This window comes from Balaenoptera physalus (assembly GCF_965194825.1).
Source record: "Balaenoptera physalus genome assembly, chromosome: 6".
Lineage (NCBI taxonomy): Eukaryota > Metazoa > Chordata > Mammalia > Artiodactyla > Balaenopteridae > Balaenoptera > Balaenoptera physalus.
The window spans coordinates 42970209-42997919 of NC_138885.1; the positions used below are offsets into that span (position 1 = coordinate 42970209).

General features: G+C 39.4%; 1 long non-coding RNA gene across 1 annotated transcript; it reads left to right on the forward strand.

Moving 5' to 3' along the window:
* Positions 1-345: 345 nt before the first annotated feature.
* On the forward strand, positions 346-24110 carry LOC309662448. Its single transcript, XR_014264692.1, has 2 exons — positions 346-14605; positions 15919-24110. It is a non-coding gene; the product is annotated as an uncharacterized lncRNA (long non-coding RNA).
* Positions 24111-27711: the final 3601 nt, after the last annotated feature.

The following is a 27711-nucleotide window of genomic DNA, read 5'->3' on the forward strand; positions in this document are numbered from 1 at the left end:
AGATGCCTGATGACCTGGCTTGGAATTCTTCCCTTCACATGTGTTGAAAGACTTTGAGAAGTCCCACAAGACATTGTGCACTGGCCAACATGCAAGCCCAATATTTTATATAAACAGGAAGAACATTTTTTCTACCAGATTAGAGCGCTCAGCATACTTGAACCAAAATCTGTTGAGCCAGGAATAGAAGTACACAATATTTATAAATTGTCCTTACTGTCTAATGCCCCGTAATTATCCCAATCTCTCCCTCAAGTGGCTCATTTCCATTATTCTCTTCTATACAGCTGACTAAACATTGATTCTTCAAAGTCAGGCCCATCTTGGAAAATCATAGCTCACTGGACTGCTTCAACCATCTCTCCATGGAGATGTGAACATAGAAAGCAAAAGAGGTTATGAGTAACTAATGGCGGAGGGGCCACATTTAATTCTAGGTCTTTTCCATCCTCCTTGAGGTAGCTTTTTGGTGATGAAGAGTGTGAAGTTATTGTTTCTATAATATGTAATCCCATCTCAACAGAAATGAAATGGCTCTAAGGTGAACTGAGGACTCAAGGTAGAATTTGCACACCCTGAAAAACAGTACAGTGAACAATGAGTCATTGTTTCAGAGGATGTCTTGGAAACAGAACAATTAGAAATAGGAGGATTGCAAGCTTAACCGAGGTGGCTCACTTAAAATTGGAAAAGCAGAGGGAGCGAACTCTGTGAAGCCTTTATTAGTGTAAACCTGTGGATGTTAGGATTCTTATGATGGTGCTGATGGCAGACTTCACTTGGCACAGTTAGCATAGCTGACCAATTTGAAAGAACTAAAACATAAACCTTAAAGAAATAAAACTAGGATTAGGAGACTCTAAGGACATTCTTCCTAAGCACTAGACAGGGCATCAGAAGATCTAAGTTCAGTCCCTATTCGCACTTATACTGAGTTAAAATTCATCTCACTAAAGCTTCTTTTTATTGATTCTGTTTTTAGTCACATATACAGATGTAAGAATAGGCACACAGTTTGGGTTTCTTGCCATTTAGGAAGCAATCAGCATTTTTTGTTGTTGTTATTTTTCATTCCTTCAGATCCATAACACACACACACACACACACACACACACACGCACACACACCTTTAAATCCTAAGTTTGTGTAGCATGGGTATTCTGGGTTCATCTTTCTAAAAATTTTTTATCTTTTATTTTTTTCATTTTATAAATACTTGATCATTGTAATTGCATACTCTAGAGCACACACACTTGTTCCAGTCTGAATAACACATGTTCACTTCCAAATATTAAAAGCTGTGAACTTGTTGATATGACAGTAGTACTAGTATCAATCCAATAAAAAAAGACAATATTTCAAAGAATAAAAATACTTTTAAATAAATGAGGAAGAAGCAAAAGCCAGGAATACCAATATAATAAGATAAGAAAGGGAACGTTTGAAATTTAATGATTATTTGGTTTTAGAATCAAACATTCTAATATTCACTTTTAATCATTTAGTTATTTTTTATTCAAATCTGAAAAGAAGGCATTTGGTTGGATCAAAATCAGATATCCCTCTATATCTTCTACTCTAAATTCTTTTGCAGATTCTGTTCTTTTTCAATTCTGAGTAGAGAAAATAATTGTGGAGGGAGAATTCTGGGAGAGAAGCTAAGCTTTATCTTGAATGGTGAAAGTTTTTCTTGGATGTCAAAGGCACTATTATCAACCCAGTTTGAGTTTGATTTATGCTATAGATTGTCTTGTCCAATACTGGCGATAAGTTCAGACTGATGGTGCCATTACTTCTGATCTCAGTTGTGAGCCTAGAGGAAAGGTGAAAAGGAGCTAAACAAAAGCTCAGGTTCTCAGGGAAGAACAAAGTTAACTGGTCCATATAAGGACTGAAAAACCTGACCCTGGAATTAATGACAACATCAGTTTTTCTTTTACTATATTAAAGAAAATCTCTCTGTGTCCTGAGAAACACCTGTGTCATATGAGTTATAAATGGGTGTTCTGCAAGACAGTAAAAGATTCTATAAGTTCAGAAATCTCTGGATACATTATATCTCTCTTTGAAATTCACATTCAATTCTACATTAACACAGTAAGTATCCTAAGAAAAGCTGCTCCAAAGAACCTTGGTTTAGAGAATGTTTCCAGACTTAATTGGCCAATATCAATATCTAACTGGATATTTGAGCACACTAGCTTGAAGGAGAAGTATTAACAGAAGATGTTATAATGATAGTGTTGAAAGTTAATAATATAAAGAATGGTTTTCAACGCCCCCAGTTGTAAACAGGTTCTAAGGAAAAGTCTACTTTCCTTCCACCAGTTCTAATCTTCCATTTGGCATTACATAGGAGAGCATAAGCAATTACCACAAAATAAGGGAAACCGATATGGCTGTCTTTGCAGGTCCCTGACAAATGATTTCAGATGGAAAAAAACTGTCACAAATCAATTTGTTGTCATAGGCTAAAGTATGAAAAATGATTTTATTATAAAAACTGAAATTTGTATCCAGCTTCTTAAATACTCCGATTTCCATACTTTTATATTTCTTCCTGTGGGTTTCCACCATTATACCCATTATTAAACTTTCTTCATGGGAAAGGAAGGTTTAACTGCCATTAAAATCTTAATGTGAAGAAATCTGTGCTTGTACATTAATCCTTTTACAAAGTATTGCAAAATAAAATTTTCTATCCATATTAAAGGAATTTTAGGCAGCCATTAAAACTTAGAGAAGGGTCTTGAATTAGAAAATTATAACATGTATGGGTTTACTACAAATCTTATTTATTTTTATTTTACAATTTCCTCTTATAAACTTATTCCTTATGCTTTTTTAACCTAAAAGGAATAGATTTATCCCATGGTTAAGGATTTTCACGGTGGGGTGTGTACAGTTCATATATGTAAAAATACATACTCTCATGAAGTAATATTGACAATAAATGAACAAAGTTTTGTAATAAATAGATTTTACCAAGTGAGAAAACTTGCCTAGACAAGCTTTGGCAGTTCTGTTCAAATATGTATGTGAGTGACACAGATGTCTCAATTCACCTCACCCGATTACTCCAGGGCAAATTGTCAGGTGGATGTGCAACAGGACACCAAGATTACCTTTTGTTTTTATTTTCAGCTAGCACTAGTATACTTGAAATTTTTCATTCCCTGTTTTTGCAAAATCTACTCAGAATGTGAGAGGAAGAAATGTATCAGATGTAAAGATGGATGCAGGACAAATGCAGACAGAGGATTAACTGAATAGCCTGGAACATAAAAGACCACAAATAGAAGTATGGCCCCCAGATGAGAAGTCTGCCCAACAGTTTATTCCCTATAATGATTCACCTTCATCTCTCATCGACTTTCTCTGAATAATCACATGAGAACCATAAAGAAAAATGTACGTTAGAAACAAAAAGCATGATCAAAGGGAGAAGGCAGGTACTAAAAAGAATGAGCAAAAGAAATGTGTTAGATGCTCACTATCCCACAGCATTGTCTGCTTGGGGAAAGCTGCACTCAAGGAAATTACAACTTGGACTCACACCTGGGAGAAGCAGGGTGGTGAAGGCTAAGTGTAGGCCGAGCTAGCCCTGGGCAACATTGTAAAGTGGGAAATTTGTATTTTTTACTCTTGTCTTTCAATGCAAGAAACAGAAAACCCAATCAAGACAGACTCTATTAACAAAAAGGAACTTTACTGGTTCATCTAACTGGAGTCTAGGGCCAGAACAGACCTCATTCAGAAGTCAAACAGTGGTCAGGAGGCTACTTCTGTATTTTTGTTGCCTTCACTCCACATCCTTGATGTTGGCTCTCATCTCAGGTATGTTCTCACCTTGTGGTCCCAAGATGGCTGCCAGCAACTGCTGGGGCTGCATGCTTCCTTGATGGGGTCTGTCAAGGAAGGGAGGAATCTACGTCCTACCATTCTCAGCAAAATCCTCTGGTTCACTCTGATTGTACCAACTTAGAACACAAACCAGTATCCTTGGATGAGGGCAATATACTGCAATAAGCTGACTGACTTATGTCTGAGTTATACACCTATTCCTAAACCATTTACCATGATCATAAGAATGGCTTGCTCAGATTATCCTAATGCAATTAAGGTCCACCTCTGGAAATAGGATTTTCAGTCCTACCCAAATGACTAACAGTAAGGGCAAGGTATGTGTGTGTGTGTGTGTGTGTGTGTGTGTGTGTGTGTGTGTGTGTTGGCGGGGGTGCGTGGAACATTGCTAAGAGAAACATAGACTCTGTGCCAGGAAGGATCAGACACAGTGTTAGGCAGCAAACCAGGGCTGCCCGTTATAGCACTCCCTTCCTAGATCCTAAGTCCTTGATCCCAGAAGCCCATTTGACGAGGCCTTAAATTTAGTTAGCCCCTTGATGAATGTGAATTGACTCAATTCAGAAATAGCTCAGAACTCACTTGAAGGCCTACCTGAAGAAACATTTTTGAGGGGAGAAAAACTCCTTTGGAAACTTATATGCCTATATATGCATATGTATATATACATCATATATACTTAGGATGTGTTCATCAAAAATGTAGTATATAGGATCTAAAAATAAATAACAAGTTATAACATGATCACTATAAATGTAAAACAATAAATTGGTTAAAATCTGGTTGTACTAGTTCTTTATTGCTGCCTTAACAAGTCACCACAATCTTAGCAGCTTGAAACACCACCCATTTATTAGCACATAGTGTCTACAGGTCAGAATTGCGGCATAGTGCAACTGGATTCTCTGTTGAAGATCTCATCAACATAAAATCAGGGCATCAGCAGGGGTTGTGTTTTTCATCTGGAGCTCAGGATTGCCTTCCAAGCTCACTGGTCATTGACAGAATCCAGTTCCTTGTGGCTGTAGGATTGAGGTTGCCATTTCCTTGACACGTGGCTTACTTCATCTTGAAGCTAATGGGGTACACTGAATCCATCTTATGCCTTGAATCTCTGTGCTTTCCTCTTCTGCTCTTAAGGGTTCATGTGATTATGTTGCATCCACTTGGATAATCCAGTATAATCTCGTATTTTAAAGTCAGCTATTTAGTAAACTTAATTATGTTTGCAAACATCCATTTGCCATATAACACAATCACAGGTACAACATCAGAGGGTGAAGATGGGGAGGGAGGCAAAATTCTGTCTCCCACACTGGATGTTTCATTTTCCACATCGGTGGTAAAATTAAGTGAAAGTCGAGGAAGCACACATAGGGAGGAATCTAAGTGTGGGTTCTTCAGCTCTCACATTTTGGTGAATAACATCCTTATATCTATTGATATATGTAGATATATATGTAAATTACAGAAAGATAAAAGGTGCTGAGACTTTTCATTTGTTCTGATTTAGACTTCTAAAACCTCTGTTCTGCAGACTAGGAATCAGTAATGAGGACAACTTTGAAAGAATCTGCCTGCATTTATCTCGTGTTTCTTTTTTGTCAGACAGTACAAAGAAATTAAGGTTTTTCTTCTTTGCTATACATATAATACTCAGAAGTGAAAGCTTAATTAACTTGTCAGAATCGTGGCATCTCTTTTCTTGAACTGCTGTACCCACCTTCCCAAAAGATTTGAAAAAGGAAGAATAAAACTCCCAAACACCTTAGCGGGAGGACTGCACATCCACAGCGATCTTGCCCTCTAATACGGCTTCCTGCCATTACAAGTGGTGTTTTCATCCAGCTGGGTGAACATACACTTTCACATTTGTCAAGAAATGTCTGTGGTGCAAGAACACCAACTGTTTCATAAGGTAGGGCCCATCAGGTTGCAAAGAGGAAGCAAAGCAGAGCAGCTAATTACCATGTACCAAATTCATCTTTTTCAGGAAGACAAAAAAGAAAAAAATTAAAAGAAGCAAAGTAGTTGACAATTCCACTGTTGCTTCTGAGTTAATTTTCACTTTCTCACAGTTGGCTTCTTAGTATTCTACTGTCTCAGAAAATTATGTTCCCAGAAGCACCTCAAATATCAGACCAGATTCTCTCAATGTGTAAGCTTTCCTCTGGGCCTAAATAATTTACCTTTGAAAGCTGCATAAACTCTTTCCAGAAGCTAATAGACTGAGTATAAATTGTTTCTTTAGCTTACTATGGGTAATTCTAGGGATTTGAGTTACTTCTATAATGAAAAAGATTGACAACCTCTTTTTCAATCTTTGACATTCACTTTCTTAAGCCTCCCACTGACCCACAGCAGAACTTAGCTTTTCTAGGAACTGCTTCTCTGATACAACCAGATACCTCCCTGATTACTGCAGAAAGTAGTAATCAAGGGGGTATGGGAGTCCCACAGATTTGATTTTTCCAGTATTTATGTGCCTGTGTTTCTGAATTATTTGGTATGTCACCTGTGCCGTGGGTTCCATCTTCCCAACTGAACCACGATGTGCACAGGAACAGAGGCCACACTTTGTTTGACTGATGACTGTCAATTAATGTCATTGGCTTGATCATGTATGGCATCATTTAAAAAGATTAATAATTCCAACATCTCTGCCATATATGAGTCTAGTTCTGATGCTCGCTCTGTCTTTTCAAACTGTGTTTTTTGCCTTTTGATTTGTTTTATAATTTCTCCTGATAGCTGGACACAATGCACCAGGTAAAGGGAACTGCTAGAGAAAGGTCTTTAATAATGTAGTGGTGAGGTGTGGGGAAGGGGAAGCATTCTGTAGTCCACAAACAGGCTTCGGTCTTTTGGTGACTCTCCACCTCTGGACTGTGGAGTTCACTTGTGCTCCTCAGTCCACTCTGCCCCCTCTCCCAGATGGGTCAGGATGGCTAGAGTTGGCTGAAGTTGGGTATTTCTCTCTCCCTGGGTCATTTAGGCTCTGATAAAACTCCAGCACATTGGGCTCTGGTTAACTAGTTTCTCCTGAGGGCAGGCCTTGTTAAGTAGAACAGACAGAGTATTCTGGGGTATTTCAAAAGGGTTCCTTTCCCCTCTCCTCTACAGGAAGCAGGAGGGGATTTTTCTTTGATATTTACTATGAGCACCTGGTCAAGCTTCAGGAGGTAAAATTCACAAAAGTGTGAGAGTGCTCGATGACTGATTCCACCAGGAGTTTTTAGCTCTGAGACTTGCCTATTCTGAGCCTCCAGCAATTCGTCGATTATAGTTCAGGTTTTTCCTACTCAGGATACTGGATCCTGCTCCAGCAGGTTATGATTTTCTATATTCCCCTATCTCTCCAAATTGGGGGGTAAGGCGGGAAGTGGTTTGCCCTGTGACCTCAATTCTCTGATATTTCTAAAGAGAAGTATTTATTTGGCAATTTATCCAGCTTTTTACTTGTTAGGACAGAGTGGCAACTTCCAGCCTCTTACATGCTGGGCTAGAAACCAGAAGTCCTCAGCTTCTGGTTTTTAGCTTTCTACTTAACAAACATTTACCACATGTCAGGTGCTGTTCTAAGAGTTTTACAAATATTCAGTCACTTAATCCTCCTACCAACCCTATGAGGCAGGTATTATTATTATCTCCATTTTATAGTTGAGGAAACTAGTCACAGAAGTCATAGGTCTAGTAAGGGTGGAGCTGGGATTTCGCATCCTTTACTTGTAAAAGACAAAATCATCAAGTTATAAATTCTCAGGCTCTCTGCAATAAATTAGTGAGAGAACTGAAGAAAAGTACTTCCTAATCATGAATTCATATCTTTTGAGTATCTACTGGGTTTGAGTTATTCCTGTATACTCTCTTGGCTTTTACTTTTGTAACAGAGAAGAACAAACTTGACTCCATATTGGATCTATTTCTTTAGCTCTAACTCTTGTGCTCTGTTGCCTGCGCTTAGTCATGCTGACTCTGCACCTTTGTAAAAGAATGTTGCCTATAGCCTGAAATATACATGATAACCCATTCTCAAGGCTCTGACCTTTAAATGTACAACACTTTCCCATTTACAGAGCAACAAAAAGTTGCAGAACAGAAAAATAACAATGGTCTTGTTGGAAGTTATAGGAACATTGTGACCAGAACTAAGCAGGCACCTAGCTATAAGAACAAAGGATTCTTGTACCAAGAAGTTTGCAACAAACAGCCACACCCTCTCCCCTTTTAGTATAAAAGACAACTGAATTCTAAGATGGTTCTTTGGGACGCGAGTTCACCATCTTCTTGGTCTGCTGGCTTTCTGAATGAAGTCACTATTCCTTGCCCCAACAACCCTTCTCTCAATTTATTGGCCTGTCGTGTGGCGAGCAGTATGAGCTTGGACTCAGTAACACTTTTTCCAGCTAAACCACAGTCAACCTTGTTTGGCAAGTTTCATCACTTGTCTTCCAGACTGTTCAGTGAGCCTACACTCTCCTTTAGAAACTAAACTCTCATGTAAAAATGGCTTAGTTGCTTGTCTGCCTTTGCACTAGAGGGAACTTTCTGGTTTATCAGATGTGCAAGATACCACTTTCCAAAGGATAGCTCCTTAGAGCAAAGTTTTATCATCATTCCAGATGCAGGTGGATAAAATGTGCCTTAAAGAGGGAAAGAAAATGAGTGTCAAAAAAACTGGTCAGAGGTAGATGTCTTGGCAGAAAAAAAAATTAGTTAATTGATAAATTAATTTGGGTTTACATTTCAACTGTGGAAAAAGAAAATCTTGGCTAACTTAAAAAGGGCCAACCCTCTGCAGAAGCTCTTCCACTCACAAACAGGTTAGACTGTGAAAGGCTTTCTGTGATTTCATGTGTCAGTAGGTCCCAAGAGCTACTATACACTGGGATAGCGTATTATCTGTTGGTGGAATGCAAAGTTGACACTTTTTTTTCTTTTTAAATTTAGCTTGTCATTTATCTCTGTATAATTTTAAGTGAAAGTTGCATAAGTAGAAGGGTTTCATTATTCTGATTGAAAGTGTCAACATAAATAAATATTTATCACTTTTATCCTTTACCTTTGCCACAACAATGCTGCATAATAAACAAATCTCAGGGGCATCCAACAGCATTTAGTTTGCTCACAAATCTGTGAGTTATCTGGGTGCTTCTAAATTGGCTTATCGGAGCTGAGTTTGCACGTGACTGTGATCAGCTGAAATTTGGCTAGGAGCTGGCCTGTCTCGAAGGCCTCAGTTTGGATGACTTAACTTTGTTCCACTTGGTCTCTTGTCCTAGAGCAGGCAGGTCTGGGCTGATTCTCAAGGTGAATGCAAAAGTCCAGGAGAAAGAGCAGAGCATACATGGCTTCCGGAGGCCTGAAGACAGAACTGGCACATTATCATTTCTCCACATTCTGTGAGTCAGAGCAAACTATACAGCCATCCCAGGTAAGGCCATCCCAGGTTGAAGGGGCAGAGAAAGAGATTCCATCTTCTGACGAGAGGAGCTGCAAAGTCACTTTGCCGGGGGGTGAAGGTATGAGAGTGAGGGGAACAACTGTGTCTGTCTGTTGCCAACTCCAAGCTTGTACTGCTTGCTGCACGACAGGCTGATAAATTGAGAGAAGAGCTGATGGGGCAAGGAACAGTGACTTTATTCAGAAAGCCAGCAGACAGAGAAGATGGTGAACTAGTTTCCCAAAGAACCATCTTAGAATTCAGACATCTTTTATACTAAAAGGGGAGAGGGTGTGGCTGTTCCTGCGAACTTCTTGGTGCCGGAACCCTTTGTTCTTACAGCTGTCAGCTTAGATCTGGTTCCTATAAACCTCCAACTAGATAAATGTTATTTTCTGTTCTGCAACTTTTTATTGTTATATGAATGGAAAAGTATGATACTTTTAAAGGTCAGAGCCTTGAGACTGGGCTGTCATGTATATTTCAGGTTATAGGCAACATTCTTTTCCAAAGGTGCAGAGTCAGCATGACTAAGCACAGGCACCAGAGCACAAGGGTTAGAGCTAAAGGAATAGTTTCAATATGGAGTCTTCTCTGTTACACATTTTTGCAGTTTGTCTGCCATACCAATCTTGTGAGTAATGTTCCAACATGCTTGAAGCAATTCAAAGACATTTGCCTTTACCATATCAGATAAAGTAGAACAGATTTAATTCAAGCAAATAATTTCTGGGAACTAGAGAAAAAAAACATAATAAATATACTAGTATGTCTTGTTCGGTGGACAACACTAGCCTGATTTTCTCTCTTTTCCAAATATAAATAACTTTCAAAAGCTCATGAAGTTCAACCAACTAAGATTTCTTACATAAGAGAAAAATACATCTGTTTGTGCCTTGCTTATTTGTTTTTGAAGCTAATGTAACAATATTATCATGTAGAGAAAAGAAAAAAAATGTTTTCTTAGAAGGTACTCATTATTTTTTCTAAGCAAACCTAGTAATACCTAAGCCCATCTCAGCTTTTAGTGAGCCCTGGGACTAAGCACATAGTCCTGTCTGCCTGTAAACTCCAGGGCTACTCTATGGAATTGCAGGCTCACCGACCCCTATTCCTTGTACCCTGTTGAGAAATTCTATTCCCTATTCTCACTATGAAAGGTGCATAAAAATCTGAAATTACTGAGTCCCACATTTATTTCTACACATGTAACTAATTAGATCTGGCTTAAAGAAAAAAGAAATTAGTACATCAGGACAATGGGCTGGAAATATTTTATCCAGACATTTTCTGAAACGTGAATATTTGGGATCAAGATAGCTTTGAGAGAGCATCTTTTGTTGCTAACAAACATGCTCCCTGAAGAAGAAAACCTTTCCTTGGAGACTAAGCATAGTCTCACTTACACTGTAATTGAGAAAGACATAATCTTTCAAGTCACTGGGGCTCTCATTTAGTACTACAAAGTAACTTATGAAACAAGTTTTGCCTTTAAAATGTCAGCATGGTGCTATATGGTCTTAGGCAGAACCCTGTCCTTGTAAACAAGAGTGAAATGTGACCTAGCCACACTGGGTGTGTTCCTTAAGAATAGTGTTTCATCCCAGATTCCCAATAAAAAGTTCCTTTAGGGAAATGAGTGTGAGCTGAAAGTACCTTTCTTTAAAATATATAGTAAAAAGCTTTCTTATGCATGGCAAGCAGAGAGCTATGCCAGTTAGACAAAGACTCTGATTGAGAGAGGGAATTCACATTGCCCCAGGTGGTCTCCTGCTTCCAGTTTACCTACTTTTAACTCCTCAGACACATATTTGAAATAAAGGACAGTGATAAATCACCCACATTAGTATTGACAGAATCCCTCTAGGGAGAGTTCTAACTTTTTTTCTAAAACTGCAGGAGGAATAAATAACAATTCAAGCCGTGACCAGCACAGTCTAAATGGTTTCTTCCCGTTGCTTTGATAACCATGTCAAAAAGCTAACAGTGTGCACTATATGACAGGGTGGCCTGGTGGTTAAGCACAAGTTGGAGGCTCTTTCAATGACTGGTGTTGAGATTGAACAAGTCACTAACTGCCCCAACTCAGGAATCTCTAAAAGGAGGCAATGAGGCCCCCTCTACCTACCTCAGATGAACCATGAAATAAACAAATTAATGTTTAAATGTTACTAAGGTGCTGTGAAATGTTAAAGATCACCGTAATCATTAGATGGGGGGCAGAACAGGGTGGTAGAAAAAGCACTGGATTAGAAATCAGGTGACCTGGTTTCTAATCCCAGCTCTGCTCCAAATCAGCTGGATATCCTTGGGCAAGTCATTTTCACATTCTGGGCCATAGTATCCTCATTGGGCAACCACATGAGATTGTGGCAAGATCAAAACGAGAAACTGGGAAACGAGAGTGAATAAGGCAGTTTTTGCCCCGGAGGAGTTCACTTCCAGTGGGAGAGATGGAGATGTAAAGAGATGAAGATGATATAAGTGATGGATTATAGAGGAAAATATGCACTCTGCTTGGAGAGCATGGAGGAGGAGTGATTCATGTTGCCTGAGGGACTTAGGTGAGTTCCACAGAGAAGGTGACTTTTTAGCTGAGTCTTGAAGGATGAGTAGGTGTTTCCCAGACAGCAAGGAGGGAAGAGACAGGAGATGGGGCTGGAAAGGTTGAGCTGTGAAGGACTTTTCATGTCATGCTAATGAGTTTGGACACAATGGGACAGGTGACAGCACAAATGTCTGTTGATTGCATGGAGTAGCTGCCTACAATTTGACATTGTTAATGGATCATTCTTAAGTCTGCCTTTTTATCAACACGCGTGAAGCGTACAAGGAGCGTTTTAGAGCCATCCTGGCTCTCAGGTTCTGGAGTCTTTTCTCCTCTCTTTAATGGGTCACCTGTCTTCTGCTCGCACAGTTTCCATGTCCTCATGGCAAAACATAAAACCTTAGGTCTGTATGTATGTGTGAGGTCAGGGGGAGAGAAGGCAGAGGATGGGCTCTCGAGAGCTCCAACACAGTGCTCAGCCTCTTGTGGTTCTTGTTACTGAATCAGCTCTGACCCTCAGCTCCAGTTATGTCTTGTGCTAAGATCCTATCCCCTCCCCCCCACTCCTTTAATCTGATTTCTCATGACCAGGTTCTCATCCTGACTGTCTGTAGTATGCACTTCATAGCCTTTTGGAATTTGGGGTTTTTTCCTCATTCCTTATTAGCTACTCTGGTCCAAAAGCTTGTTTTCTCCTGATGGGCATCCTCGAAAATAGCCTCTGAGTCATCTGATTAAATGCTGAAATATTAAGCTCTCTAAGATTTCTGCTCCTGGTCATTACCGTGCTCCGTCCACTTGTCATGTCAACCTTGCACTCCCTGTTGGACCTCTGTGACCTGGGCTGCTTACTGACAGTCTTTTGCTGCACTCCTTAAATATTGTTCTACCTTCTAGACTAGACTTTGTTCTCATACCTCCAGGTGGGTTTATCCCTATAACCTGCTTCACTCCACCAGCTAGGTCTGCTTCCAGGTCTCTCCAGGACCCTGTAGTGCGACCTTCCTCCCTTCCAGTTAGCCATGACCTGCCAGACCAGAACACAAGATATCTCACACACTGCAAAACAAATACGAACAAAAATATCTCATAATGGTGAGAAGTCTTCCAAACTCAGGCACTCAAGACCCCTAATAAAACTGAAAATATTTCCCAACTGGAAAACTGGTATAAATAATTATTACCACAAATTCATCTGCCAATACCCGTGTACCACTTTAGTTTTTCTGTCATAGTTAATCCATCACCTACCAAGGCCTTGAGGGCAAGAAACACAGAATAATATCTATCGAGGGGCCTATAATAATCTTGCAAATTGTATACATGTCATTATATTTATTTCACAAGGGGAGAAACTGAGGCAGAAACTAATTTGTCCAAGTAAAGCAACCAGTCAGTAAATGAAAAAGCTTTAATCCATACCCCATTCCTCCATTCATTCTTTGTTTTGTGAGTCTAACAACTTTCACTGATGGCTATATGAATCATCACTATAGCACAGTAAAATAAACAACTCAGCGTAAGACATCACTGTTCCTATTATCCATGGAGAATTTCTTCCTGATCTTGTCCTTCCAGAGTTTCTGGTCTCATGATGTTTCTTAGGAAGCTCTACTCTCTAAACTCTTCCTCATGCATGCCCTCTCCTTTTCTTTCAGAGTAGCTGGCCCCTCAATCCAATGATACTTTATAAATAGGTTGATTTCAGTAGAAGTGTCAGAAAACATGAAAGGAAAGTGAGAAACGCCTCCAGCGTGGCACATGCTGAGACCATAGGCCACATGTTGCGGGGCATGCGTAGGAGTATAGGTGAGGACACGGAAAAGTAAACAAACTACACATGTTTCACAACTATGTTGAGAATCAGTGTCCCACTATCTGGGAGGGTGGATGGATCAATGAATAACAAAACTGACTGTAGGAACACTGTGCGGAAGGAAGGACAGGGTACTAGGTTAGATTCTGTCACTAGAATAATCTAGATGGATGGGAACAAAGAAGAGTGTAAAGTGTCTTTCAGTATATCTGCCTGGTTAAACCCTACATTGATTGAAACTTCTGGTGTTTGAACCACTTTTTGCCTGCCTGGTATCACTGAAGAAAATTACGAAGTCATTCTGTTTGGAGCTGTTACAGTGATGTGAGTCTCATCTTCAGTGCTTTCTTTTCCTAGCCCTTGGTCTTTCACTTTCCTATTACTGTATTGTAGACTCTATCACCACTCCCTGAAAGTTCCCTTCTGCACTCCCACCTCATCAGTCTTGGCAGAAGATCTTGTTTTCTACACCAAGTACATAGTGTTATGTGTGAACTGCATCAAAGTCCCTCCATTCACCCCCATTGGATTCATCGTATATTTGCCACTTCCATCTCCGGGAAAGTCTTGTCTCTGCTCCTTTCCAAGGCTAACACTTCATGTGTACTCAAGATTTCAGTCCCCCCACATCATCTGAAAACTTGATTTTCAATAAGTCCTTCTTTTTGTAGTTTCCCTCCCCACCCATTCATTCTCCTCAACCAACAAACATTTTCAGGTATCCTTCAGCCCCAAAACAATTTGTTCATTTCTTGTTTCCCTTTTAGCAGTCATGCTCTCCTTTCACTTTCCATTAGCGGTATTTTTTGAACGAGAAATTTACATTCTCAGCCTTTAAGGCATTATTTTCCATTTGTTCCTCAGCTTGGTTTCTGTTCCCACTATTGTGCTATTAAAGCTGCTCTGCTGATGTCATCAAATAATTTCAACTCAGGTAGGATCTGAGGCCTGCTGAGAACTTTTCTTCTTGCTTTAAATCAGTGGTTCACAAATGTAAGAGTGTGCATAAAAATGATTATGGTGCTTATACAAATAAAGAAAAAGGAGAAAACAATTCTGGACTTCTCTGGAGAAATTCTCACGCTTCATAATGAGTAATTACAGTGGTTTTATTCATCTCCTATGGATACTAGGAGAAGAGTAAACACAAAATTCCTGAACTATTTCTCTGAACTCTAATCCATATTTCCAGCTGCCAGTTAAACACGGCCACCTGATTATCACTCAGGCATCATGAACTCAAATTCCAAATCTGAACTCATTACCTCCCCTGCTAATCAGATAACTACTCTTTTAATCTCTGCCTCCACTGAAAATGTCACTCTCCACCCATTTGCCCCAACAAGAAGCCTTAATCATCCTATACTTCTCCTTTGATTGCAAAACCTCTTCTTCTTGCTTCACCGTAAGCAGGGTGATATAGGTTATGCTATGTATCAAATAAAGAATTGAAAGCACCTAACTTAGCACCTGGACTAATGTTAGTTCTGCCCTCTCAACCCAGTCACACTGAGCTACTTGCTACTTGCTTTCTCAAGTCCACATCTCTTTGCATATATGGTTCTACCTGTCTAGGGATTTTTTTCCTAACTGACTTTTAGGTAACTTTTCCAGAAAACCCAACTTAAACACTGTTATGCATTCTAAGATCTCACCATATAATTCTATGATAGTACTTACACTTCACTAAATTATAGCTACTTATTTGTCTTTCCACCCTTGGGACCAAGAGAAACAGACTACATACTGTAAGGGCCCAAGTGACATTTATCTCTGTGTAACAGACATTCCCCTAAGCCACTTTAGCCTGGGGCTGTGTGCAAGGGTCCAATAATCACAAATCTGACTTTGTAACTAGACTTCGCTGGAACTTCAGACCTTGCCCAAGGCCCCTTGTCTGGTTTTCGGGTGTGTGCATGATCTCAGAAGCAGCCCACAACAGGCAGACGATATCTATTTTATATTCAGCTTCTTGGCCCACCCAGCTACTGAAGTACTGCCCAGCCATGCCAATGATGTTGCATTTCGATGCTTCTGATGCTGCCCAGAGATGCCACATTCATTAGCCTGCTACCCTGTGCCAATGCCATTTGTCCACAACTGTCTCACTGAAGCAGACATCTGTTGTCTTTATCTGGAAACTTGTCTACTCTTCTGGTAACAGAAACCCTTTTTCTAGCTCAGAACCCATTCTTGTGGTCACCCAAATTTGCTAATCAAAATTCTCTATTCTCATCTCATCCTCAGGAAGTGCGTCAGAAAGGAGTATGTGAACCATGCCAAGCAAATCAGAGCCCTTGCTGGGACTACTCTAAACCAGAAGGCTGTGATTCTGGGACTGGCCACCATCCTACCTGCTACATGGAAGTGACATGCTTGCAATGTGAAGTTCTGCAAATCAGCAGAGCCTAGATAATAAGCTAGAGCCCTTGAAACTTGTCACGTGAGACAGTAAATTTCCTTGTGGTTTAAATTTGAGTAGGATTTCTATCATTTGTAACTACAAGAATTCCAATAACTTCTAATACTATTTTTAGCATGGAACCTAGACTGCTTGTTATTACTTGAGCAAGTGACCTCCATGCATTGCCAGGACTGAGCCCCTGGGAGGCTTCATCCCCTTTCCTGCCATTGCCAGATGTGTCATTCTCCTCCCCTCCCTTACCACCTAAATCCAATCTACAATTCCTGAGCCTTAGCCCCCATCATCCACCACAGCCTGGTGTTCTACAGTGGTTATTTTGTTTCAGTTCCTAAAGAATGAATGAGGATTTCTTTCTTAACCCCTTTTCAGAGGCAAGCAAACTTTTTTCTGTAAAGGGCAAGATAATAAATATTTTATGCTTTGCAGGCCACACCCATCTCTGCAACTACTCAGCTCTACCAGTGTGGACATAGGTGATGTAAAATGAACGAGCATTACTGTGTTCCAATGAAACTTTTCTTATGAACACTGAAATATAAATTTCATGTAAGTTTCATGTGTTATGAGTTTTTAAAAAATTATTCCTCTGATTTTTTTCTAACTATTTAAAAATGCAAAACCATTCTTAACTCCCACTCTGCTTACAGACCATAGATTGCTTATCCCTGCTCTAGGTCACAGAGTCCCCCCCCCACCAGCTCCCCCAAATCATTCTTTCCTCTTCCCATGCCCACCCAACTCTTCACTAGAGTTCAGTCAACAAATTCAAACTATTTGAACTTAGTCCCAAATCTGTCTCTCCAATGCACCAGCCCTCTGTTATATGACAGAACACTCAACACAAGTCTGTTGGATGAGTGGATGAAGAAAAGCTAGTGGAAGAAAGGACAAAATGAGAAGGTAAAATTCCTCATTCTTTCTTAAACAATTTTTTAGCATAACATCTTTTTCCTAGCATAATTTCACCAGAAAGTGAAAGGACCATACAGAATGGTACTTCTGGAGGACACCCAAAGCTGTCATCTCAGTCAGGGGAAGGATTCTCCTAGTCAGCCAGTTGAAAGAGCCAAGTGTGAACGCTACAGGAAAAGATTGGCCAGCTGGACCCCTGTACTTTGAATGTGGACTCTGAGAATTCACTGTGGAGAAGGAGAGAAGAGTTCTAAACGGGCAGCATACTCATGGTTGAGTGAATCCAGACACAAGGCTGAAAAATGACTAATTTATCATTTTCAATTAATCTAAAGTTTTCTGATATTCAGACATTGTCATAATTACCAACTCAATTTCCCTATGGAGTTTAAGCATTCTTGTAGAAAATGAAGTAATTTCTCAAATTTAAATTCAAATATCTTGTGTTTTAATGTAATAAAGATAAAGTGATATGGTATTGCCAAGAAGGAGAAGAAACCATGAATTCCATCCCAAGCCTCCCAGTTCCTGGCCACCCTTGTGAACTTGTGGCATCTACCAGAACTCCTAGTTCAGGCAGGATACGTGTCGGTGCATACAAGCTAACCTCTAAGGGTATCTAGTTTATTAAACAATTACAGCTCTAAAAGCCTGGAAAACCACATCTGGCACACAAGAGTGAGAGTCTTGGGACTGACAACATTAACAAAGGTGGAAAATCTCTACTTTCAGTGTGTGTGAAACAGAAAATCAGAGGCTCCCAGGCGCATGGCCTTGGGCATTCTCTTACTCTGTCCTCACCTTGATCCCTCCCTGGCTTTCCATCTTTTCCTCTCTCTTTCTCTCATTTCCTGATTCTTCCTCCTTCTCAAAATAAACACAAGTCGGGTTTCCCTGGTGGCGCAGTGGTTGAGAGTCTGCCTGCCAATGCAGGGGACACAGGTTCGAGGCCTGGTCTGGGAAGATCCCACATGCCGCGAAGCAACTGGGCCCGTGAGCCACAACTACTGAGCCTGCGCGTCTGGAGCCTGTGCTCCGCAACAAGAGAGGCCGCGATAGTGAGAAGCCCGCGCACCGCGATGAAGAGTGGCCCCCACTTGCCGCAACTAGAGAAAGCCTTCGCACAGAAACGAAGACCCAACACAGCCATAAGTAAATAAATAAATAAATAAAAATTAAAAAAGAAAAAGCTACAAAATAACTTGTAAAAAAAAAAAAACACACACACACACAAGTGATTTTTTACATTCCAATACACTCAAATTGGAAGGATTTGGAAAATTTTCTCCCAAATGCATCAGGCAAATAACCAACTTCCTGCAAATAAAACCTCTAGCTCAGGTGTCCACTGCCACATAATCATTCACCTGTACTATGTGCCAAGAAGACCCAGTTCTTGGTGCTTGTGAGGTGTAGTAGGCAGAATTTTGACCCCCATGACCTTTCTTCCCTGTTACTACTCTTGTGAATATGTTACATTACATGGCAAAATGAACTTTGCAGATACAATTAAGGTTACTAGTCACTTGACCTTAAAACAGGGAGATTATTTTAGATTATCCAAGCGCGCCCAGTGTAATCATATGAGCTCTTAAAAGCAGAAGTAAGGGCAGAAGGGGAAGTCAGAGGGATCTGAAGTATAAAAAGGACACAGTGTGCCATTACAGGTTGGAAAATGGAAAGCCACATGTGAAAAGAATTGCAGGAGGCCTTTGGGATTTTAGGAGCTGAAAGCAAGGACTGTGGCTGCCAGCCAGCAAAGAATGTAGGGTATATTGGAACACTCTGTACTATCTTTGTTATTTCTCTGTAAATCTAAAACTGTTCTAAAAAATAAAGTTTTTTCTTTAATTAAAAACAATAAAATGAATGGAGACCTCAGCTCTTCACCTGCAAGGAAGTGAATTCTGCCAACAAGGTGAATGAGCTTGGAAGTGGATTCTTCCCTAGGGCCCCCGGATAAGAGCCCAGGCTGGCTAACACCTTGATGTCAGCCTTCTGAAACCCTAGGCAGAAAACCCAGTTGAACCATGCCAGACTTCTGACCTATAGAGAACTGTGGGCTGATAAATTTGCATGGTTTTAAGCCACTACATTTGTCGGCAGTTTGTTACTCAGCAATAGAGGAAGCATCAGGGAACGAGATGGGGAGACAGCTCTGCCTGCATGTAGCTTATATTCCATCAAGTAAAGATATATAATAAACAATACATACGACTAAAAAAATAAATGATATAGTACATTTATTGTACTGTACTATACAATTGTAAGTACTAGGAAAGGAAGCAAATGTAGGAGTAATGTAGGTAAGCGGTAACATAAGAAAAAGTAAACGAAGAAGTAATGTAGGAAAATGTAGACAAGAGGAATCAGAATACTGTTTGGTTGGGGTGGTGCAGATGGCAGTTGGTTTAATAGGTGGTCAGCCTCATCGAGGAAGTAGTATTTGAGTGAACAGATGAAGGAGGTGAGGCACTGAGTCAAACAAATCCTTGGAGTAAGAACATGAATGGCAGAACAAACAGCATAAGCAAAGGTCCTAAAGCAGGACAGGGCTGGTCAGGCCCCAGGAATGGCTAAGGAGGTGATGCTTTGGGGCAGACTTGCCAAGGGAAGAGCAGTAGGAGGGGGGTCAAAGAGGGGACAGGAGGCCAAATCACACGGGGCCTTGTAGGTTGGTCTGAGCCTTTGATTTTACTCTGAGAAAAATGGGAGAGTCATTGCAGAGCTTTGAGCAGAACAGTGACATGAAGATCACCATTAGTCTCAAGGTAAAACAAGGATAAAAGACTGCAAACCAACAGAAGGCTAACGTAATATCCAGGTGAATAATGATGATGTCTTGGACCTGGATGGTAGCAAAGAAGGTGGTGAGAAATAGTCTGTATATATCTCGAAGGTAGAGCCAACAGGATTTCACATTGGATTGGATGTGTGGTTATGAGAGAAAACAAGATTTTAGAATGACTCCAAGGATTTTGGACTGAGTACCTGAAAGGATGAGTTGCCATCATCTGGGTTGAGAAAGGCTATAGGTAGAGCAAATTTTATGGGAAAGAAGAGTTCAGTCTTAGACATGTTAAGTTTGAAGTGTCTGTTAAACATACAAGTGGAAAGTTTGATTAAGCAGTTGAAAAAACTCGGGCTGCAGCTCATGAGAGAGCTCTGGTCTGAAGAGGTAATTGGGGCATCACCAGCATACAGATGATGTTTAAAAACACTGGGATGAATGAGGTCATCAAGGCCATAATTCAATAAAAGAAAAGAACCTAGAATGCAATAATGAGATATTCCAACATTAAGAGGGCTGTGAGAAGAGAAGAGAAACTTACAAAGGAGACCTAGAAGAAGCTACAAGTGACATCACAAACTTCATATATTTCCCTTAAACCCTTGGCATGAATTCTTCCTTTCAACCTCACTCCCTCTTATCCCTTCCCAGCACCCAAATGCAAATGATGGAAAAGCAACATTTCAAAATCCCCAATATGCAAATTGCATGAGTAAGGGACATCTGGAAAAGGTCATTCTTAATTAAGCCCTACTGGCTAAACCAATCAATTTAGTGTCTGCCAGAACATATTATATGTTTTTTGCCATTATTTTGTCTTCATGTTGATCCTGACTTCTTGACTATCTTTACTTTCTACTTCCCAAACTCCAAAAGGGTGTTTGCTTGTACTAACCTTCACATACATTGTCAGATCCCCTGCACTCTCTTCATTCATTGCATCTTTCCTTGCCACTAGATTAAACTCCCCTTGAGAATTGAAAGTATACTGTCTACTTCTTATAACCCCATAGTTGATAACAGCAAGAATTTCACTGTATTCACTGAACACATTGGTATGAGTTTATCTTCTTTACATTTCCACATATCTAATTTGTAGAAATTAATTGAATCAAAGGGTAAACTGGCTGCCAAAGACAGGTTGGAATGATGAAAGTAATTGTGTTTCTCTTGCATCAGATTTAAAAACTGAGCTTATATATGAGCCAAATGTTTTCAAACCCGGTTTAAAATGTTTTCATGGGTCTCAGATACCATTAAAATGACTGCAACGGTAGAACTTTTTAATTGGAAGAAAAGGTGTGAGAAAGATTGTAACAGTACTGCCCCTCACCTGCATCCCATCTAATGTGTTCCGAGCCTTCATTATAATGTTCACTCATATAGAGGTTTTTTTCTGATTTTCACATATCACAGACAAATATAATAGCCATCCCAATGTAACTATTCAGTCTTCAGGAAATTAATTGCAATGAGCAAATTTTACCCAGAAAACTTTGGAATTGACTAGGGATTTCTTACTAGATTTTTTGGGGGGGAGGGCTGGATACCCCAAGAAACAGACCCCCAAGATCAGGAGGTAAGAATAAGTAATTAATGTGAGAGGTTATCCTGGGTAGAGGGAAATAGACAAATGATCCAGTGAAGGGAAAGAAGCCAATAAATGATGTGTTACCAAGTGGGTTACTGCTATGGCACCTAGCAACCAATCTTACTAGGGAATTCTAGGAGACAGTGAAAAACATGCCTCTAAGATATCCCAACAGAGGAGAGAGGAAGCTGAGGTATATATCCACCAGCTCCTCCCCCATCATTGGTCAAGGGATGCTTCCAGGGGCACTAACTATCTCACCACCTGCTTTCCCTGTACGTCAGCCAGGCCAAAGAAAACCCTTGGGTGAAGGTAAAGGTACGTGCCATAGGATACTGTCAGCATGTTACTGGAATAGTGAATGCTGAAGGTATGTGAGTGAGGCACAAAGAACATCTGCTACACCAGTCCTAGAATGCTTGTGTTCATGCAACTTCACTTTTTTTAGACAAGGTATCTATTGTTTTATAACTGTCCTACACCTTTTCTCTCTGGAACTAATGGGGCTGTCAATCAGAGTCTCTTCCTCTTCCATCAAACCCTGGGCCAGTGAGGCAATCAGAGTGACCCAACATGCTGGACAGAGTGATTATTTCAAGGCATAAAACTCAAAAAAGGCCAGTAAGAGTCCTTGAGGACTGATACACATGCTGGTAGAGAGGCTCCCACCTAAGGATACTAGTTAAAAGGGCTAGGTTAACCCAGTGCTGCTTTTGGCCTTACCATCTGTACTTGGAGACAAACAGCCTAAGAATGAAGCCAACACAGAGGGAAAAAAAAAAAAAAAAGATGGAGAGAGACAGAGCCTTAGTGACACTACCTGTGCATCCCCTATCCAGCTGTGTCTGAACCAAATCCTAACCCTGGGACTTTGAAGTTTCCTGAGACAAAGAATATTCATTCTCTCTCCCTCTCTCAATTTTTTAAGATTTCTTTTTCTTACACAAATTTGAGTTGGCATTCAGTCACATGCATCCATAAATCCTGACTAATATGAATTTTATAAGCACTTGGGCAAATGGATACTGTTGTTAAATACTGTTTCTCTGAGTAATACCCAAGTTACACGCAAGAGTATGAAACAACTGGGGGGGAGCTTAACACAATTTTTGCATCAATCTTTTCTGTACATTTTTATGTATTCAGAAAATATTTACTGGAGGTAGAAACAAAAAGCACTAATGTATATTGACTCTCTAGTAAGATTTAATATTCACATTACATTCACATACTATGTTATATAATCCTCACAGAGACTCAAACCTTGTTTGTCCTGGGTCCCACAGTGAGTAAGTTGCAGGTGGTAAGAACTGAACATAGTTTCCTTGACTTCCTATTTTTTATAGCATCTTTCTACTGGATACTTATGTTTAAGCCAAGTACTATGGGAAAGGGAGCTATAGTGATGTAAATGAAGAAGTTCCTGACTACAAGGTGAATAGAAGGGAACAAACACACTGACAAATATCCTCAAAAGGTATATAATCCACTCAGTGCCATGTCAGTACATGGATGAAGATCTCCAGAAGAGGGGCAGCTGGGAAAGGTTGTGTGAAGGGAGTTCCATGTAAGCAGGATTTCAGTAAGAAGAAATGGGGCAAGGTAGACATTCTAGATAGAGAAGGTAGCACAGAAGCACAGAGACTATTCAAATTACACATTGTATGGTGACTCTCAGAGAACAGTTGGCAGAGGTATGAAGTAATATAGTCAGATAGTACTTCCTGAACTTCATTCAGTTGAATAGCATCCTTACAATTCTTTTCCACATCCATAGACCGTGAGTTGTACTATATTTTCAAGAATACTTATTGAAATAAATATATATTGCCAAAGTGTTTAAAAGTTAGATTACCCATCACCTAAAACTACCTCTCATGCTGGTTTGGTGGCAAATACAAGGGCTTCAGAAGCAACCTGATCTGGTCTCTATCTGAGCTCTGCCCCTTAATTTTGATCTAGGGTACTGAACCTTTCTGGTGCTTTGTTTCCTCATTGGGGGCGTTGTGAAGTTTAAATGAAATGATGCATGTGGGACTCACAATGAAATGATACATTGTTTATACCACTGCTCTTACCCCCATCCCTACCCAGCATGGATGCTTAGGCAGGTGCTTTGTTTTGCTGAGCCACAGAAAAAAAGTGAGAATGCAATGGGAGAAGAGAAGTTTTCTAACTACTAAAAGGAAAGGGTGAGGTAGTGTCTGGGAAAAGAGGAACTTTGGGACAAGAGCAAAGACACTTAGGAGCATTCAGGGGCCTTTTGACTATGTGCATTCCATGTAACTTTACATCTCTCTCTTTGAACAAAGTTCCAATAAAAGCTGTATTATTTAATCAAGATTTTTAGAGTCAGTTGATAGGGTGAAAAAAACATAAGAATTGACTGAGATTGGCCTAAGATAAGAACACACAAGAAGAGGCTGCTGGTGGCATTATTGAAGAAGATCAACATGAAAAGGGAAACATGCATTGATAGGAGTAATCAGGATGCGTAGGAAGGACAAGATACTTGAAACAAAGAGAAAAGTATGAAATCTATTAGCCCAGGCAATGATAATAGTCTTAGCTATGGATGAGGGAATAGATAAAAATGGGGTGGGGAGAGGGCGAGGTGAGAAAAATGAGAATAACAATTTACTGTCAAGCTTTGTCCAGTTGATTATTTTACTCCAGGCTTAGAGTCAAAAAAGAAAAGAGAAGGAAGAAAAAGAAAAGAATGGTAATGCTTTCATGAGAGTCATGAACAGTATTGACCAAACAATCTAAAAAACTGAGTTTCTGTACCTTTTTTGAGAGCTTATTTTATCTGATGCTTGAAAAGTTGAACCAACCCCATTTCGATTTCCTTTATCTGGACTATTATTGATCCAGATTTCTCATTGGTGATATGGACACGCCTAAGTGGTCAACTGAGAAACAAGAGTGAAAAATAAATAAACTAAGGTACACCAGCTTTTTACTCTTCCAGCCGTGTTCATGGCTGGTGATGTAGCCAGTGCTGCTTTTAGGATTATTCTTTGAAAAGTAGTTCAGTTCGAGACAAGTCACTTTGGAATCAGGGCTCCATTTGGCTTTCCTGTATTAATGACCCAGCTATAGTTAATTACAATAATGGAAATCCAGCAAAATGTGTTAACAAAACTTTGGAAAATTGCCCCAAAACCTTGGGGAATAATGAATGCTAAGCTTGACCTGTTGACGTGTAGTGACTCATTATGGATCATGATAAAGTAAGGTGTATCACATTAGACAACAATATGCATAAAGCAAATCTGCTTAAATTATTGTAAGTGATGACTGGACCTAACTAAGCCATCTGATTCATGGGTGTTAAGGGGTGATATAGCCTCCCACACCAGCAGTCATCAAATGCACACTAGTCCTGATGTTGGAACCAGTACCAGTGGGGATTCCCCAGACACATGCTAATCTACAGAGTCAAGGGAGGAAAGTGACTTTCTCAGTCATATCTTTTCAATATTATCAACTGTTTAGTATTTCAGCAGTTTACTAGCTGTTTACTTGCAGAGTTAAGTAGAGAGATTTTTTGTATACTCTGAGCATTTGTAACCATCCATCCAACTTTCAGATTTGAAAATGCTACATTTTTAAACTCTTTTTGCATGCACCTTACAGAGGTCAAAGAACTGGCATTAGTCTGAAGTGTTAGCTTGTGTTTTTTGGAAATCAGTTGAATTTAATGAACGAAATGTGTATACACATTTTCTTTGAAGAAAGGACAATGGGAATAAAAGGAAAATATCATATTAATTCAAACTCAGATTCCACTTACTGAAACCCAGGGACTCAAATAAATGCCTATAAGTAATGCATTTCATCAATTAGTGATGATTTCTCCAGTTTCATGTCATAAAAATAGATGCTTATATCACTAAACCAGATCACTGTTATACATAGTGATAAAAACAAAGATATGAATTCACAACTAGCTGATAAAGTTTCCAGTGAGATCTACAAATTTAGTAAGAAAGAAAGGCACACGTGTTGAATGTTTATGATACCCCATACCCTGTGCCATTTCCTTCATCATGTGCTGTTAATCATTGCAATAACAGTTATAAGGTATTTTATTCCCTTTTTCATAAAAGAGAAAACTGAGGATCAAAAAATTAAATAACTTGTAAAGTTTTCATAGATTGTAGCAAAGCTAGGACTGAAGCTCAAGTCTGCCTCCAAAATTCATATTCATTTCATAACTGTCAGAATAGAATAAGCAAATCTCATAACAAATAAGTAAGATGAGGCAAACTGGGGGCAAAAATAACACAGTAAACAAACAAACAAACACTCCATTACCGAATTCATTTTATATACTTGAAACACCTTCTAAATAATGCATTGTTTCTTCCAACAATGCATTGTAGAACCACTCCATTTTAAATGTGCAATTAGAAATTCAGACTACCAACAAGCAAAGAATGACATCTTTTGTATATGTATATGTAGCATACCTGAGGTTTCTGAGATGTCACAGAATGACATAATTCAGTCTAGAACATCTTTGTCTTAATTTTGTTTTTTCAAATGTGAAGCTTAATTTTTCTTAACCTCAGGTTTTATTTAAAGGACAATTAGCCTCTGATAGTGTTCAGCTCCATGCTAAGTAGCATTTATTTTTAATGTCCATTTACAAAGAAGACTACAATCAGAATAATTCTGTGGAGGAAACAAATAACATTTCCCCTTTAGAGAAGGCAAAAAAAAAAAAAAAAAAAAATTCCACGTAGAGTCTGGAAATAGTTAGTGTTGTCTCTAACTGCAAGTGTGGTTTATTATGCACTTCAGGAGGACAAATTCTTAAAAGGCATATGCATAACAGGTGAAGCTTTTTAAGTTCATTATTTACTATGGGCTCTTAAAGAAACGTGCAGTTCACGAGGGGTTATTGGAGCCAGTTACAGAATTCCGAAGGAAGCTCTACCAACAGCTTTCTAATTGAATCTCAAAAGACTGTAATTGTGTTCCACTCCGTAGGCAGCCTCCATTCCATGTGGCTACAGTCGGTTGTAGGTAATCAGATTACTCATGGGTTACTGCCTGCAGCCTGCAGGAGAGCGCCAAGAGTAAGAAGGCAACGTGTTGTAGGGTTAATGAAGCTTCATATGGTGCCAGTATCACACTGAGCCATTGCCTACAGGGTGAGAAAGGATTATATCCCATGTTAATATGCCATTTGACCCGTGCCAGAGAAGCAGTCTAAATCACTGAATAAGTATGTAAGTCATCACTGAGAAGTGTTTGCCATGCCAGCTCTCATTGCTGTGAAAACAAGTTGTTCCTTAGCCTGTGAATTTTAACTTTGGTGCTCTTTAAAGTACAGTTTCAACATTGGCTCCCAACATCCCTGGAAAGGCCATACAGACATAAGATTCTCTAAACTGGAGCCAAAGCAAGGAAATGCACATGCTTTTCTTCAGTTTGAACTAAACTTCTCTGGAGAATAAGGTCAGTGTAGTGCAATTTCCCGACATCCATCAATGATTTCATTTCTCTAAACTTGCCTCTTACAAAGATGTTTAGGCCCTCATGAGCCTTGGGATTCTCGCTGCTAATTAAATTTTTGGTCAAATGATATCCCAATTTGTGAAGGAGTGAAGAAAGCTCAAAGAATTGACAGGGAAAACAGCAAAAGTTAGTACAATTTGTACTGTGAAAGCTCAGCCTCATAACAATAGGACAATACAATCAACACTCTAAAGTTTCCTTATTTCCACTCTGCTCTTGACATGGTAGGATGAGAACAAAGCAATTCTCAATGGTGTAATTAACACACTGAGAAATAATTCTATCAGAGAAGTTTGGTTGTGTTCTTAAATTCATAAATATTTAAGATTAAAAACCAACTTCTAACATCAGAAAATTCTGTATGATTTTCTACATATTAACTCATTTAAAAATTATTTTAATTATTTCAGTTTGTAGGTTAGAGAAGCAAAAGATTAATGCAAGTTAAGAAGACTCTGGAGCAGAGATGTAATATTTTGTTAATATTTTCTTCTTGCACTCCCTTTATTTATTGATTAGAATAGGAAATTCATGTAAAGGGTGTAAAGTCCAAAAGATACAAAAGCAAGTACAGCTCCCATTTCTTACTGTAACTGGGTGCTTGTGTATCTTTTCAGAAATATTCCATTAGTACACCCGCATATATCCACCTTTGAATTTAGTATCTATGAGTCTACCTATATATGCCTGTATGCACGTGTATCTGAATGTATATATCTAAATTCAGATTTTTGAGGAGTTTACATTTGTAGGGATTTACATACAATTAGTTTTAAAAAACGAGATATAACT